The sequence below is a fragment of the Eretmochelys imbricata genome, chromosome 9 (genome assembly GCF_965152235.1).
Source record: "Eretmochelys imbricata isolate rEreImb1 chromosome 9, rEreImb1.hap1, whole genome shotgun sequence".
Taxonomy (NCBI): Eukaryota; Metazoa; Chordata; order Testudines; family Cheloniidae; genus Eretmochelys; species Eretmochelys imbricata.
This window is the reverse complement of record NC_135580.1, coordinates 13687273-13705489: the sequence shown is the minus strand read 5'-3', so window position 1 is coordinate 13705489 and position 18217 is coordinate 13687273. Positions and strand designations below refer to the sequence as shown.

At 45.8% G+C, this 18217-nt stretch overlaps 1 protein-coding gene across 1 annotated transcript in view; it reads left to right on the top strand.

Moving 5' to 3' along the window:
• NAALADL2 (N-acetylated alpha-linked acidic dipeptidase like 2) overlaps positions 1-18217 on the top strand; it is a 517216-nt gene that overhangs the window by 268683 nt on the left and 230316 nt on the right. The window lies entirely within an intron of this gene.

Sequence of the window (18217 nt, the reverse complement as noted above, 5' to 3'; positions counted from 1 at the left end):
ATTGGTGACCCTATGTTTACAATTTCTGGACCTGGGCACCAAATCCAGGAGTCCAGCATCTACACCAGAGTATGCAGATCTGAGTGAAATCACCATATCCCAGGCTTCCTAGCTATGGCCGCGCTAGTCCCTGGTTCTTGGTGCAGTGTGGGTGTGATAAATAAAGTGGGGAAGTAGCTCCCTTTGATGGACACCCAGCCAGACAGTTAGCTGTAAACTCCCCCGCATGAGATGTGTGAGCTCTATAGCTTAGAGGGAACGCTAACAGCTGAGCTGCCTTCCGGAAGCAAGCAAGCCTTAACAGTTTGTGTTTGGGCTGGGCAACCTCTGTTCTAGAGAGGGACAGGATCTACCCTGCTTCCAGCTCTACAAGATCTCTGCCTGCAGGGTCCAGGGAAGAATCATCCTAAAGGTAGGCACTCAGCTTTGTTTGCCTGGCAGCCTCAGGATTGGTTAGTTGATTGTTTATTTCAGTTTGTTTTATTTTACTGGGACACCAGGAGTTGCATGTTTTCTGGGAGTAAAGGGCTTGTCAGACACTATGCCTAAGAAAAACCTGGCCATAGTTCATCTTAGCCTGGACCTGAAGAGAACAGCTTATGTCTGATTCCAAATAGAAAATACCTTGACTAAAGTTGCCAAGGTGGAGCATTCTTGGATTTTAACTAGGAGAGTCTGTAATAACAATTCACATAAAGCTGAAGAATGTGTCATGCTTTCATGTAGTGGACACACAGTCCTCGAGACCCTCATGATCCTTGCTGAGGATTTATTGGAATGGACCAAAAATTTGAGCTGGTATGTATCTATGTACTACTTAATGTATTTTTAAAATTGCCGGCTGAGTAGAATGATACATATTAGAAGGCTGATACTTCAGACTCCCCGTTGATCCTAAGAAAGCATAAGAAATATTTCACTTCTGATGTAGAACTCGTCACTGAGATGTCAAAAGAGATGAATGAGCAATTCAGACAACTGGGTGGCTTAAAATTTGTTAGGATAAAATGCTCATCATTCTCTTGTCAGTATGTTTCAAAAAGCTGAACAGCGAATTCATCAGTAATGATTAAGCATTTAGATAGAGTTTTCTTCTGTTGCTTCCTTCCCCCCCAGCCCAGCAGTTTTCAAGGGATGTAACGTGACAAAGAGGTTGGGAAGATCGGGAGGGAAACATCTCAGGCATACTAAAGAGTTACAAGCTATGAAATAAACTGTAGGAATAAAAGGTTACCCTATATTTTGTTTTGCTTTTTGTTTACTGCAGTACAACCTCCTTAATCCACACATTTTATAACCCCCCCAACAATAACGTAAAAATAAAAATGTTGTGGTCTCTCCCTGCATCTTTGCAAAGAATTAAGAGCAGTGTACTGTAGTGAGGTCTCATAATACTATAGATCTTATTTTTACAGAATATATTATGGCATATTTACTAGAATGTTATGAAGTATTATCATAAAACTAAAATACACTTATCAACATGTAAGCAGTGTCAGGATGAGCTCCACCCTGACATCTGGTGGTGAGGTGTGGCAAGTTGTGGAAAAGAACTTCAGGGGCCGATGTCATTTGCATAGGCACACCCACCACGCCTAGAATGAGACCATAGCTGCTCAAATGGTCACTTTGGCTGCTGTGGGATCCCCAGCGTCTCTGTTATTGGGGCAGGAAGAATAAATTGTTATTACCCTGATTATGGGAACTGTGCTTGGAACTGTACGTGGCCTTTTGTTATGATGGAGGGATTCACCATCAACTAAGTAGCACTCGCTAGGCAAGGGTCATGGGTTCCAAAACTGTGTGAATAGAGAGAGGCTGGGGACAAGTATTAATACTTGGTGGCATGGGCCCCTTGGTGAGGGCCTTCCATGCTAATTGCACTTCCTCCTCTCTCCACTGTGGAATATCAGAGCTAATTTTGATTTCATTAGAAGTCTAGTTATAGGCTGCTGAGCTCACTTTGGGCTGACAGTGCACCAGCACTGGGGCTCCCCTACTACAAGCTGAATTCACCTAAGAGCTGAAATCACTGAGTGTTGTGTTAAGTAGTGGGGGAGCCTGAAGATATATTGTGGAGCAGTTTGCGGCACGGCTGGTGAAGCAGTTCGACGCGGAGCAGTGTGTGGATGGCAGGAGCTGCTTGTGGGTCGTGGAGCTGAGCGAAGGAGTTCGTGGGGCAGCTGGCGGAGCGGAGCGCAGCTGAGCGAAGGAGTTCGTGGGGCAGCTGGCGGAGCGGAGCGCAGCTGAGCGAAGGAGTTCGTGGGGTGGCTGGCGGAGCGGAGTGCAGCGGAGCGAAGGAGTTTGTGGGGCGGCTGGCGGAGCGGAGCGCCGCTATGGAGCTATGGGGCGGTCAGCTTCAGATCATGTAAGGTGCCTCTTACCCCCGTCCCATTTCCACCCAGGTTGGGAGGTAAAGCTCCGCAGATAAACTTTCGAACTCTGGGGCTGCCCTGACCAGGGACAGAGACTTTTGGGGCATTGGACTTTTGGGACTTTGGGTGATTTGGGGTTGCTGGACTCAAGAACCAAAGGGAAAAGGGCATGCCCCAATTTGCCTGGGGTGGGTTTTTTTTTGCTCATGGGTTGTGTTATGAATCCTGTTGGTGGTGTTTCCCCAACATAATGCCACATTGTTTCTCTCTGTTATTAAAAGGCTTTTGCTACACTCAGGCTATGTGCTTGCGAGAGGGGAAGTATTGCCTCTTGGAGGCGCCCAGCGGGGGTGGTATATATTTGTCCCAGGTCACTGGGTGGGGGCTCGAGCCGGTTTGCATTGTGTTATTGGAATGGATCCCCTAGATATTGAACCCGGCCCTTGTTGCTGCCAACTCTGACGGGCAGAAGGGTTACATTTTTGGGGGCTCGTCCGGGATAGCCTGGGTCAGTACCCCTCGCAAGCACCTGTTGAGTGATCCACTACATTGGGAAACAATTTATATTTTTTTTGTTTTGTTTGTGCTTATATTTTGAGGAAATTACTGTTTGTATAATGGCTAATATGTCAGGTTTGTTGGGCCCTGGCTCAGCAGCTTCTAGCTCAGGGGCTGCAGCCTCGGCTGATGATTGGACAAAAGCTCTGGGGCAAATATTGGAAAAGGTTGTGCTGCCCCATGCTGAGTCAGACTCTTGTCGTAAGTTAAGATTATTTGCTGGGGAGGAGGAGTTTGAACCCTGGTTAGAGCATACCACTGAAATGCTGCAAGAGTGGGCCGTACCAGATGCAGAAAAGCGAAGATGCCTTATAGAGAGCCTTGGCGGCCCAGCATTAGATGTGATTCGCACCCTGAAGCTCATTGACCCTGGGGTCAGTGTGAAGGACTGCCTAGAGGCCCTTGAACACAACTTTGGGAGCGTAGAGGGCCCTGAAGACAGCTACTGTAAGTTCCTTAATTCCCGACAACAAAAGGGTGAGAAGGCTTCAGCCTACATACAGAGACTGGAGAGACTGCTTCAGAGAGCTGTCATGAGGGGAGCAGTGACTGCTGAGCAGATGGATCAGACCAGACTGGCTCAAATTGTAAGAGGAACTCAGTATCAGAACCCGATTCTACTTCATCTCCAGCTAAGAGAACGACGGGAACATCCCCCAAGTTACTCCCAGCTGATAAAAGAGGTCCGAGAGGAGGAAGAAAGGCAGGCTGCCAGTGAGTTTTGGGAAGCCCAAACATCGGAGCCAGCCAGCACAACACCACTGCAAACGGCCAGTGTACTGATGGTGAGCACCAGAGAGGAACTTGCCCAACAAATGCAGGTCCTGACGGAACGGATAGCTGAGCTGCAAAGTACCGTTGACCGAGTTAAGACTTCCAGGAATAAGAAGCCTCAAACTGTGGCGATTGAGAAGCCCGCACTTAGAGCCACCATCCCCCCCAGGCGAAGGGGAAAAGGTCAATTCTTCTGCTACCGATGTGGTCAGGATGGACACAGTGCTGCCAAGTGCCGTAATGAAGAAAACCCCTCCTTAGTGTATGGAAAGCTGAGGATCAGTTGGGAGAGATCCGGTAGCTGCCAGAGGGTCTGGGGACGGGGACCCCCCAGGTCTGCAGGATTTGAAGATTCCCCCAGAAAAGACTGTCCAGCTGGGATCCCTGCAGGACTGATAGGGCCTCGAGCAGAGGTCACGGTGAGGATTGAAGGGGTGGAGTGTAAAGCAGTGCTTGACACTGGATCTCAAGTGACTATTATATTTCAGTCATTCTACCAACAGATGCTTAGGCACCTGCCTATACAGCCACTGACTGGCCTTGGCCTGTGTGGCCTCAGCATGCATGAATACCCCTATCAAGGGTATGTCATAGTGCACCTGGAATTCCCAGAGGAGGTTGCTGGGGTAAGAGAAGAGGTAGACACAGCTGCCTTAATATGCCCTGACCCTAAAGGGACCTCTGATGTGTCTGTGCTGATAGGGACCAACTCCAGTCTCTTCAAGGTACTCGCGGATTACTGCAGAAGGCGGGCTGGGGACCAGTACCTGAATACCCTGATGATCCATACGCTTTGTGCTGAAGCCTATAGGAAAATTGAGAGCGCTAAAAGGGACACATCTGAGCTACCGCTTGGGGCACTGAAGTACGCGGGCACAACCCCCTTAGTAGTGCCTGCAAGGACGGAGCAAGAAGTGCTTGTCATGAGCACCTGGCTGAAAGGCAGTAAAGGGACGTTAGCAATGATAGAGCAGCCGATGGGAGGAGAGCTCCCTGAAGGAGTGTTGGTCCCCAGTGGAGTCATAACCCTACCTGCTGAAGCCCAGGAAAGGGTGACTATACTGATTGCTAATGAAACGAGTCGTGATGTTGTTGTGAAGCAAGGACAAAAGATAGCAGACCTCTTTGAGCCTGAGTCGATTGTAAAACCCCAGTGTGAAACTCAAGTTCCGACAATAGACCCAGCAAAGTTTGACTTTGGAGATTCACCAGTGTCCGAGGACTGGAAAGATCGCCTGAGGAAGAAACTTTGTGAAAGATCCAAGGTGTTCTCACTGCATGAGTGGGATGTGTGATGTGCAAAAGGAGTAGAGCACAATATCAGACTACATGACTCTCGACCTTTCAGGGAGAGATCTAGGAAGATTGCTCTCTCTGAGATGGAAGATGTGCGACATCATCTTCAGGAGCTGGCTGCGAATGGCATCATTACAGAGTCCCGTAGCCCATACGCCTCACCCATTGTGGTAGTCCGCAAAAAGAATGGGAAAATCCGGATGTGTATTGACTACCGCACCCTAAACAGCCATACTGTGGTCGACCAGTACACTATGCCTCGAGTGCAAGATGCCTTAGACTGTTTGCTGGGAAGCCAGTGGTTCTCTGTGTTGGATCTTGGAAGTGGATACTACCAGATCCCTCTGGGAGAAGAAGATAAGGAGAAGACAGCCTTCATCTGCCCATTAGGGTTTTATCAGTTCGAACGCATGCCCCAAGGGATTTCTGGAGCACCTGCCACCTTTCAACGTCTCATGGAGAAAGTTGTGGGAGACATGAATTTACTGCAAGTGTTAGTTTATTTGGATGACCTGATTGTGTTTGGAAGAACCTTAGAGGAGCATGAAGAAAGACTTCTTAAAGTGCTTGATAGGTTGGAGGATTATGGTCTGAAGCTTTCAATTGACAAATGCCAGTTCTGCAGAACCTCAGTGAAGTATGTGGGTCACATTGTGTCCCAAGAAGGTGTGAGTACTGATCCTGATAAAATAGAAGCACTCACTACATGGCCACGTCCAAGTAACTACAGAGAACTCAAGACCTTTCTTGGATTTAGTGGCTACTACCGCAGATTTGTGAAAAACTATGCTACGATTGTAAAGCCTCTGAATGATCTTACCAGGGGACATCAGTCCAGCAAGAACAAATCTAAGTCCAAGAATAAGGGGAGGTCCCCAAAGCCTCCTGTGCAGAGACACAATGGCCCCTTTGCACCATTTGGGCCACGGTGGGATGAGAGATGTGAAAGGGCTTTTCGAGAAATCATTACTTGCCTAACTCATGCTCCAGTCCTAGTTTTTGCTGACCCAAGCAAACCATTTATCCTGCATACTGATGCCAGTTTGGAGGGTCTGGGAGCAGTCCTGTACCAGGAAGTGGAAGGCAAATGTAAACCTGTAGCCTTTGCCAGCCGAGGATTGTCTGATAGTGAAACTCGCTATCCCACCCACAAGCTGGAATTTTTGGCCTTGAAATGGGCCATCACTGAGAAATTTCGAGACTACTTGTATGGTGCTCAGTTCCAGGTGTGGACAGACAACAATCCACTGACTTATGTGTTAACAAGTGCTAAGCTGGATGCTACAGGGCAGAGATGGGTGGCTGCCTTGGCTAGCTATGAGTTCAGCATTCAGTACCGATCAGGGAGAAGCAATGTAGATGCAGATGCATTGTCCAGGCGTCCGCAGGCTCCAGAAGTTGCTGTGATACCCACAGATGGAGTGAGAGCTATTTGCAGTGTGAGTCGCCGAGAGCCAGAGGCCCATGAGGGCTTTCAGGGATGTGTTGCAGAAGCTTTGGGCCTGCCCCCTGAATGCATGCCTTCTGCTTCAGTGAACTATATTGCATTAGACCAATCTCCTTTGCCCATGCTCAATGCGGCTGACTGGCAAGAAGCCCAGCGGCAAGATATTGACATTCGTGATACACTACTTGCCAAAAGGGAGGGGCGAAGCCCAGCTGCGGTTGTCCCACCTAACCCGGAGGGTAAACTACTATTGAGAGAATGGACCAAACTAAAACTGATTCAGGGAGTGCTACACCGAATGACCACTGACCCTTTACAAAAACAACGAGCACAACTAGTGCTGCCAAAAAAGTACAGAGCCCTGGCCATGAGGGCCCTGCATGATGACTTTGGGCATTTAGGGATGGAGAGGACCCTGGAACTTATTCGTAGTAGGTTCTATTGGCCCCGAATGGCTGAAGATGTTCGCAGGAAATGTGAGACTTGCGCTCGATGTGTTCAAAGGAAAACTCTGCCCACGAGGGCTGCATATCTCAAGAACATCACCAGCAACAAACCTTTGGAGTTGGTATGCATTGATTTCTTGTCTGTAGAGGTAGACAAGAGGAATGTTGGAAACATTCTAGTAGTGACTGACCATTTTACACGGTATGCACAAGCATATCCCACACGTGATCAGAGGGCCACCACCGTTGCTCGAGTATTGTGGGACAAATATTTCTCAGTCTATGGATTCCCGGCTCGGATACACTCTGATCAGGGGCGGGATTTTGAGAGTCACCTTCTGAAGGAGGTGCTGAAGATAGCAGGAATTAAAAAGTCTAGGACAACGCCTTATCACCCCCAAGGTGATCCTCAGCCAGAGAGGTTCAATCGAACCCTATTAGATATGTTGGGAACTTTGCGACCAGAGCAGAAGGCAACCTGGAGCCAGCATGTCGCATTTCTGGTGCATGCCTACAATGCCACAAAGAACGATGCTACGGGAGTCACCCCATATCTCTTGATGTTTGGGCGAGAACCAAGATTACCCATAGACTTGTGCTTTGGTGTATCAGAGGATGGAGATAGCTATGAAACTCATCAGCAATATGTATCCCGACTAAGAGAAAAGCTGCGGGATGCTTATCGCTTAGCTACCGCTGCGGCTCGGAAGAACGCAGACCGCAACAAACATCGATATGATGCTAGAGTGCGTTCGCAGGAGCTCCAGCTGGGGGACAGAGTCCTGCTGCGAAATTTGGGTATTGCTGGCAAACACAAGATAGCTGACAGATGGAAGGCAATACCTTACCTGGTGATGGAAAGGCTGGGAGATCTGCCGGTCTACAAGATCAAACCTGAAGACGGTCCAGGGCAAATAAAGACGGTGCATAGAAACCTTTTGCTCCCTGTGGGGGAATTGGTAAGCACCCCTTATGAGATGGGCCATGGCAGGGCCGCCGGGCAGAACAGAGGTGCTAGACCAAAGCCGCCATCCAACACAGACAGTGGGCCCCCTGCAGCTAACTTACCCCTATTCTGCACATCTGAGAGTGAGTCTGAGGAGGAAGACACAACCCTGGTGTATCCTGGGATGGAGACAAGATTTCAGTCTCGATCAGCTGAACCAAACGAGAGTTTTCCCTCTTCCGCCCTAAACCCAATGGCGGAACTATTTAGGCCCCTTTCTGATACCCTGGTGCTGCTGATGAGACCCCCCTGTGATGACACACACAGGTTACTGGACAATGGGGACAGACAGGTAGAGGATGTCCTGGGCACCTTGGACCCTCCAGCGTTAGAACTAGGAGTGCAGGGGCCTACGCCAGTAGCCGAGGGACCCTCCAGGGAAGCCTCTCCATCCGTCACTCAAGAGGATGTTCCCCCTACCTCGGCAACAGAGATTCTCAATAGACGAGACAGGGTGATAAGACCAGTGAAACGGTTAACTTATGATGCACCTGGGGTGACTAGTGAGGAGCCAATACATTTAGCACACAGGCTTGTGGAAGCTAAAGTGGGCTTCCTGAGGCCCTTTGGAGGAAACCAATGAGTTGGTATAAAGGGAGTGTGATTTGTCGGGACGACAAAGTCTCGGCTGGGGGGAGGATGTAAGCAGTGTCAGGATGAGCTCCACCCTGACATCTGGTGGTGAGGTGTGGCAAGTTGTGGAAAAGAACTTCAGGGGCCGATGTCATTTGCATAGGCACACCCACCACGCCTAGAATGAGACCATAGCTGCTCAAATGGTCACTTTGGCTGCTGTGGGATCCCCAGCGTCTCTGTTATTGGGGCAGGAAGAATAAATTGTTATTACCCTGATTATGGGAACTGTGCTTGGAACTGTACGTGGCCTTTTGTTATGATGGAGGGATTCACCATCAACTAAGTAGCACTCGCTAGGCAAGGGTCATGGGTTCCAAAACTGTGTGAATAGAGAGAGGCTGGGGACAAGTATTAATACTTGGTGGCATGGGCCCCTTGGTGAGGGCCTTCCATGCTAATTGCACTTCCTCCTCTCTCCACTGTGGAATATCAGAGCTAATTTTGATTTCATTAGAAGTCTAGTTATAGGCTGCTGAGCTCACTTTGGGCTGACAGTGCACCAGCACTGGGGCTCCCCTACTACAAGCTGAATTCACCTAAGAGCTGAAATCACTGAGTGTTGTGTTAAGTAGTGGGGGAGCCTGAAGATATATTGTGGAGCAGTTTGCGGCACGGCTGGTGAAGCAGTTCGACGCGGAGCAGTGTGTGGATGGCAGGAGCTGCTTGTGGGTCGTGGAGCTGAGCGAAGGAGTTCGTGGGGCAGCTGGCGGAGCGGAGCGCAGCTGAGCGAAGGAGTTCGTGGGGCAGCTGGCGGAGCGGAGCGCAGCTGAGCGAAGGAGTTCGTGGGGTGGCTGGCGGAGCGGAGTGCAGCGGAGCGAAGGAGTTTGTGGGGCGGCTGGCGGAGCGGAGCGCCGCTATGGAGCTATGGGGCGGTCAGCTTCAGATCATGTAAGGTGCCTCTTACCCCCGTCCCATTTCCACCCAGGTTGGGAGGTAAAGCTCCGCAGATAAACTTTCGAACTCTGGGGCTGCCCTGACCAGGGACAGAGACTTTTGGGGCATTGGACTTTTGGGACTTTGGGTGATTTGGGGTTGCTGGACTCAAGAACCAAAGGGAAAAGGGCATGCCCCAATTTGCCTGGGGTGGGTTTTTTTTTGCTCATGGGTTGTGTTATGAATCCTGTTGGTGGTGTTTCCCCAACATAATGCCACATTGTTTCTCTCTGTTATTAAAAGGCTTTTGCTACACTCAGGCTATGTGCTTGCGAGAGGGGAAGTATTGCCTCTTGGAGGTGCCCAGCGGGGGTGGTATATATTTGTCCCAGGTCACTGGGTGGGGGCTCGAGCCGGTTTGCATTGTGTTATTGGAATGGATCCCCTAGATATTGAACCCGGCCCTTGTTGCTGCCAACTCTGACGGGCAGAAGGGTTACAAACATAAACAAAGGACATTTTGTCTTGCAGAAACCTTGCTTTGTTGTTGTTCGTTCACTTACTTCGTTCGTTCACGAATTTCAGTCATTTAAATTGGGTCTCTGAGTTATTAGTGCCTATTAGTGAGTTTCTGATGTACTATTATCTGTGAAGGTATCCCACGCGTGAAATACATCTGAATCTGAGCAATTCTATCTTTTACACCTGAAGCTACACGAAACATTCTAATCACTCAATAGCACTATTTTTTGGAGGTTTAGTGATGAAGATGGGTTAATATTCAAGCCTTACAAGCACTTGAGACCTGTATTTAAAATTTTACCTTGAGTCATAAGTGAAAATGAGGTTTGTGGAGTTGTGTTAGTGCAGGATCCCAGATGCACACCACAAAATTGCGATGTTAATTTTGCTCAGTTTGGTATATTTCACAGCCTCTGTTCAAGGCTATTCTAGGACTTGTAGATCAGGGAGGTTGAATCAAGAATTTGACTTTTACAATGAAAGAGCTAGGTGGGGAGGTTTGCGTTTAGCAGAATTTCACTTTGCTTGGTTACTGGTGTTAGTTCTTTACTATCGGGTTCCATTCAGCCAGACAGGCAGCGGGCTGAGCGGGGCCAGCAGCAGAGACCGCGGCTTGCAAGGGGCTGGCGGACGGAACTCTGTCAGTCAACAGGCTGAGCGGGGCCGGTGGACAGAACCCCAGGCCCCCAGGCAGGCCGCTGCCAGTCTGGGATTCTGTCCGCCAGTTTCTGCCAGCCGGGGTCCTGGCTGCCGGCCCCGCTCAGCCGGCTGCCGGCCCTGCTCAGCCTGCTGCCGTCCAGGAGTTCCGTTCACCCAGACCGGCAGCGGGCTGAGCGGGGCCGGTGGCCAGGACCCTGGCTGACAGCAGGGAGCCAGTAAAAATCGGCTCGCATGCTGCCAGTTGCTGACCCCTGGTCTAAGGCAAACAACGTTCTCTGACAGGCATTGCAGTAGTAGAATGGAGCACTGTGATACTGTTATATGTGTTTCTCCTTCAGAGCTTGTTGGAAGAACCTCATTTAATAATGTTGACCGTGTCATCACTCAGTTATGTCAATATGCAAACAACCTTGTCATTTCTTCACATAGTACATGAGCATCATGCTACACATCCAGAAGAACAAATGGAGGAAAATGCCACAAGGGAGCTTGGTGATGTACATTTCCATGTCTAGATGGCACAGTATACTTATGTGTTTCTGCCCTGTGACTATTTGAAATGGAAGCCTCACTATTTCATAGAATTTTATAGAAAGAAGTAATCTTAAACTGTATGCTGCTGATACTCATTCTTAATCATCATATGTTACAGCATTTTCTTGTAGTATCTTTCTTTCTACTCTTCCTCTTCCTTGCAGACTTCATAGTTATAAGAGACCAAGATATATAAGTTGTATTCTCTCCCCCCACTCCAAAAAAGCTTTCATTGTTGAGTTTTTATCCCAAAAGAGGACAGTCCTCATTCTTCTGGGTGATTCTTAGAGGTTAATAGGTCACAAAACAGCAGCCTGGACCTCTCAGAAAAAAATAACATCTTTACTTCTGCCAAATAGAGTGGGCTATGGCAAGATTTATCTATGTAATATGGATTGTTTTGAAGTTCACAGTTGTCTCAGATATTCAGTGTGACACATCTGCTCCATACCAGATCAGGTGTGCCCTCTTTAGAGCCACTTTTAAGTACTGAGTTCCAGACATTCTTTACACTCAGGGCCTTTTGGCTTCCCAGCACTCTTTCCATTCCCTGGTCTGTCTCTCATCGCGCTGTAGCACCTCCTGGAACATGTCGTCTTTGCTGCACCTAGGATTTTTTCTTATCTGCCGAAGCTGTGGGGGGGAGGGGATGTTCTTCAAGGTCTGTGCTGAACAGAAGAGAAATGATTGAAACATTTTAGTAACAAGGGCCTTTTGCGAGTAGCAATCACTTTCTCTCTGAGACTCTAGGCAGGCACACAGCTCCGCGAGCACCCCAATCTTGGTGAGTGTTGGGAGTGGGGGGAAGGCAGTTGTGTGTACAGACAAAAAGGTCACGGCTTGCAGGGCAGCTTTGCAGGGAACTCATTCTAAAATTATCCTACACTTTTTCACAGGCAGCCAATCTGCTGGCTGACATCTCACTGCTGCAGGTGACCAGAGAACCATGGCACAACTGCTGAATGCTTGTGGCTTTCAGCCCGGTCTATGTGCAGCTCAGCTATGTGCCACTTTGGTCCCAGCTCCAGTGATTGCTAAATGGCATGGTAGTTTTCTACAGTGGGGGAACTAACAAGGTTGCAATTCCTTGGAATCTGTGGCTGAGGATTAACAAGTACCTCTTGGAAACTTTCCAGAGCCTCTCTGCAGGTCTCGATGTCCATCGACACCCTGCTTGGCCATGCAGATTAGCTATGTAGGGCGATGTCCAGCTCACAGAAAACACTACCTACATCCCACTTTTTGATTCCCTACACAAGCCAGAGAAACTTACCCAGAGCCTCATCTGCTTCCTGCTCCCCTTTGAGTACTTCTGGAGTGGAGAAAAGTTCCTGGCTGCCTGCCCCACCGGGCGACCCCGCTGGGAGCTCCACATCCTCTTCTAGCTCAAATTCTTCATCCAGAATTTCATCCTCTGGGTTCTCCCCTCTTTCTGCTGCCTCTGAAGTATCCACGGGGCTATCGGCGATGGAGGTGGGGTCACCATCGAGGATAGCATTCAGTTCCTTATAGAAGTGGCAGGTCTTAGGTGCACCACTCGAGCGATAGTTCGCCTCCTGCGGCTTATGGTATGCCTGCCTGAGCTCCTTTATCTTCGCTCTGCACTGCTGTGTGTCCTGATCATAGCGCTTTTTGCACAAGCCTCGAGAAACTTGCCCATATGCGTCCCGATTCCTATGGGTCACTCACAGCTGCGACTGAACAGACTCCTCTCCCTCTCCTAATTCAACAGCTCAGCGGTAGTCCAAGCGGGAGCACGTTTGGTATGATAGCCAGCCATGCTGATCTGGGAAGCCACCTGGGAAACTCCTCTGGGAAGCCAGCAAGCAGGAAATGAGATTTAAAATTTCTGGGGCTTGCAAGGGAGAGGGGCGGGTTGGCTGCAGAGCAGCGGAGTTCAAACCGCTGACCAGAGTGGCAGCATGGGAATTTTGGGATACTTTTTGGAGGCCAATAAAATGGAAGAAAAACCTGGTGTCTGCACTGAATGTTTGTTGACAAAAAATGGAGGGGAAAAGACAAAAGTCTCTCGCAGGTGTGAAAGTGTTTTGTCACCAAAACTAGGTGGATTTTTTTTAAAAAAATCACATGGCAGTGTGTATGCTATTGCTTTTTTGTAACCAAAAGCCAGTTTTTGTTGACAAAACTTGCCAGTGTAGACAAGCCCTCAGAAACCTTTTGTATAACTAGTTTTGTTGCTGATCTTTTTAGTCTAGGTCCACAGGATTCAATCAAGTAGTGAAAAATTTAATTATGGAAGTCTTTAGACCAAGCCAGGTATTATGAATATACATGTTAATAGAAGAATGCTTTTGATATTGGACAATATTAATTTGCTAATCAATCAAAGACTACTGAGAAAATAATTAGGGATGTTTCAAATTTGTAAGAGACTGAATTCAGATGATCAGTCACTTGCATGGGAAAAGAGTGTGAAAGGAATCTTTTTATTGCAGGAGCCTCAGTTCATCCCTTCTGCTATGTCAAATATTGCACAAATATGTTTACAGTATACTTAGCATTTTGTCCATTGCAATATATTCAGTATCAATTTTCTGCATATGCAATTTAATACACTGTTATGCAAGAATTACTTTTTTCAGAGATGCAATGCAGTGCATAAATTATCTAATACAAAATATTTTGCTGCCTCATTGACCAGCATCAAGATCCAATTTTAGATGAAACAGGCACGTTTCCCTGTTTATAAAGACATATATTTGAAATTATTTATCATCTGATTTAAAATGTGGAATGGGTCGATTTCTTTACAGAAAATGATACCTGATGAAAGACTGGCAACAAACTGAAATAAATTTTTACATTTAAAGAAGGTTTTAAAAAGCTGGTAACCTGAAATTCTAATGTGGCAGTTATGCAATTTTTACTATGTCAATTACTCCTGCAAAATGTCTAATGTAGGTGAAGTATTGTAATTAAATGATGGACAAATCTGCTGTTAGGTACAGCTTTTAAAGTGTATACATCATGTTAGTGCATTTAACAGCATATGCAAAATGTGATATACCAATCTATGTACATCTTCATATATCATCCATGTGAAATAAACATACTGTAGCCAGTTTGGTCTCCTGTGCCATGTTAGGTAGTGCATGAACTTCCTTAATGCAGTGTTGTAAACTCTCTCAACCTTAAGTCTTGCAATATTTGACATTTTTCTTAAAGCTTCACCTCCTGGAGACAGGTAATTTTGTGAGAATCTCAGCTTTCATTTTTAAGCAAAAATAAGTTTTTAGCCTTTGTGGCCGTGGAACTTGAAAATGTGAGCCCAAGTAGCTCTGAAAGCTAAAGGCAAATTAAAAATACCCTAAATTTATTATCTCATTATATTTTGGGGCCTGACTTGTGATTTTTGAATATCTGAGGTTAGCAGTATTGCAAATATAATGTGGGGCTAAATACCCTGATAGAATTCAGTGTTCCTTGAAATACTGTAACATTACATACAGCATCATAATCCTTTATTTTAAAGTTTCGTTTTAATTGTGACTTAAAATGGTCATCTTATCATAGCATCATAGAACCATAATGTTAGAAGGGATTGCAAGGGTCATCTAATCTAACTCCTTGCCAAGATGCAGTATTCGTTGTGTCTCAACCATCCAAGACAGATGGATATTCAGCCCCTCTGTGAAAAATGAAGAAGCTTCCACAACCTCCCAGTGCAGTCTGTTCCATTGACCTACTGTTCTTACAGTTAGATTATATCTCAGGAAAAGTTTCCTAAATCTGCTATGCTGTGGTTTGAACCCATTGTCTCTTGTCCTGCTCTCTGTGGCAAAAGAGAACAACTTTTCTCCATCTTTTTTACGACAGCCTTTGAAGTAGCTGTAGACGGCTATCATGTAGCTCCTTAATCTTCTCTTTTCCAAACTAAACATACTCAGTTCCTTCAGCCTTTGCTCATATGGCTTGCATTCCATCCCTTTGAATTTTGATCATCTTTGTTGCTTGCTTCTGGATCCTTTCCAGTTTCTGTACATCGTTTCTATACACTGGTGACCAAAACTGGACATAGAACTCCAGCTGAGACCTAACCAGCGCCGAGTAGAGTGGTACTATCACCTCCCGTGACTTGCATGATATGCCTCTGTTAATGCAATCTAAAATTGCATTTGCTTTTTTTGCAACAGCATTGCATTGCTAACTCATGTTGAAGTTGTGATCCACCACAACTACCGGGTCCTTTTCAGCAGTGCTGCTGCCAAGTCAGTTTTCCCCCATTCTGTATTTGTGCATTTGGTTTTTCTTCCCTAAGTGTAGTACTCTGTTTGTCCTTGTTGAATTTCATTTTGTTGTCTGTAGTCCAGTTCTCCAATTGATCAAGATCCCTCTGAAATTTAGCACTATCCCGCAAAACATAGGTAGCCTCCCCTAGCTTTGTGTCATCTGCAAAACTTGATCAGTATGCTTGCTATACCTACATCCAGGTCTCATAAAGATGTTAAACAACACCAGACCCGGAACAGGTCCCTGTGGAACCCCACCTGAGACCTCCTTCCAGTCCAACATAATTCCATTAATAGTAGCTCTTTGTTTGCGGTTGTTAAACCAATTATGTATCCACTTATTGGCAGGGTGCTGGAACAATTTTTATAGGGGCGGGGTGCTGAGAGCCATTGAACCAAACCATATACTCTGTATATGATGGGAACCACTTCAAGCCACAGGGTGCAACAGCACCCACCACACCACTAGTTCCAGCACCTATGCTTAATGGTAGTTCTGTTGAGCCTGCGTTTCTCCAGCTTACTTATCAGAATGTCATGTGGGACTCTGTCAAAAGCCTGTCTGAAGTCCAGGTATGTTGTATCCACTGCATTTCTCCTATCCACCAAATCAATTATCCTGTCAAAGAAGGAAATCACTGGTTTGGCATGATTTTGTTCTTGATAAATACATGTTGACCCCTTCATCCTCCAGGTATTTGCAAATTGAATGTTTTATACATCGCTGTAGTTAGTAGCTTCCCAGGAATCAAAATCAGGCTGACTCGCTAGTTCCCCAGTTCCTCCTTTTTCCCCTTTTTAAAGATGGGCACTATGTTAGCCCTTCTCCAGTCTTCCAGGACTATTATCTTGTCTTTCAAGTTTCTGTGATTCAGGGAAAAATTCAGCCACAGTTCCCGTTGACTTCAGTGGAAGTTGTGTATTCATCAGAGACTGAATTACATCTTTAAACCCTGATTCTGCTAGTTATTCCACACAAGTGGACTCCTGCAACGCGGCGGAGTAATTTGCAAAATGTTAGTCTGAAGCTCCATTTCTGCATGTGCTCAACTTTACTCCGATGCTCATATGCCTAAACTTTAATGTGTGGGTTAATGGAGTCTCATTAATGTATTTGGAGAAGAATTTTGCCAGAAGGAGCTCAATTTTCAAACCTTAGTGTCTTAAGAAAATTTCCAAATCCCACACTAAAACTGGTACTAGATTTTTAAAGGTATTTAGGCACAAAGTGGTCTTTTCAGAAGCATCTAGGTACCAAACTCCCATTGAAATCAGTGAGTTTTAGGTGTCTAGGAGCATTTTAAAATCCCACTAAGTGCCTAAATAACATATAAAACTGACATTTTGGTGCCTAAGTGGCAATTTGAGCATTTAATGAAGGATTTAAAAATCTTATTGAATCAACATGTTTGAAAATTGAGCCCAAATATTCTCTACCCAATGTCAGTGTGACCCTGGGGCAAGATTATTTTTTTAAACGAGTCTAATCATTATTTCAGCTTCTAAATAAGTGACTTTGCTCTTCAAAAGTGCTGAGGACTTAACAGCTTCCATTACATGCAATGGAAACCAGTGGAGCACTTTTGTCTCTATTTGTGTGATGGGTAACCGTGATAGTAACAAATGGATATGTATGTTAGCTAGATAACAATGGGCAGGTTTCAAGTCAAGAGAACTTTAAAAGAAAAATAATAAAATAATCCAGAAATATTAATGATATCGATAAATCACTTTCTTTTCTTGTTCTGAAGTCGTTTTATGGCTTAGAGAAACTTAATGTGTATTTCAAGCAGTATTAAGCTAAAATCTTCTTATAGCTTGCCAAAGAATTTAGGGAAAAGAGATAATGTTGTCAAGACCTTTAAAGTCTTTCATCAGACATGTAGCATCAGGAACCAAGATTTGTTGTCGGAACTGTTTAAAGAAAATTAGATTTTACTTTTTTCTGTATACGCCGTGGAAACCCCCTTGAGCCTTTTTGTCAGGTGTACTAAGCCTTTAAGGCTAAGCCACTTTAAACTGGAGTATTGTACAGTATGTCTATTCATTTTATTATCTGATTCCAAAACATATCACTTGACAGAAGAAAATTTTGTGTTGCTTTGTCGTCAGTTCAAGTCTCAGTAGCCAGTGTGTACACTGACTCAGAAAAGCACTTAAGCACATGGTTAAGTCTAGTTGTCTTTTGTGGGGCTTAGCACGTCTTTAAGCTTTGTTGAACTGGGGCCTAATAAAACATACCACTATTAAATGCTGTAGGATTAGAACAGAAGTCAAATCAGCTTTGGCTTGAAAAATGCTTTAAAAAGAGGGAGCCGTTCGGCTCTAGAATGGTTTTATATCCAAAATTGGGAATAATTCGTAGAGCATATACCACAAGGTGTTTTCAAGCTGTATTTTATGAAAGCCAATGGTGGGAATTCTTTGGATTCATTATTGGGCAAAGCTAGAAATTCTATTTGAAATTCCAGGGTACAATACGAGGTTTTTACAAAGCATATAAAACAACTAAGGCATTCTCCTTCAGGAGAGTCAGTGACACCTATGGCAATACATGTCAGAAGGATAAGGTTCATCAGAACACTAACCTTAACATAGGTATATGAGAGGACTTGCCATGGAAATTATCAGTGGTGATTATATACTAATAGGATCTGAATTTTCTATTGAACTGCACTCATAACTTCCACTGACTTCACTGGGCATTTCCACTGCATTCTGTGGCAGAGCCAAAGCCCTTATTAAGTTCTTACTGAGTTCTTACACGACAGCATATCCATTGATGATACTGAGCATTTTGCCTGAATAAGGCATTGAATAATAATTTGAAGTTTTGACCT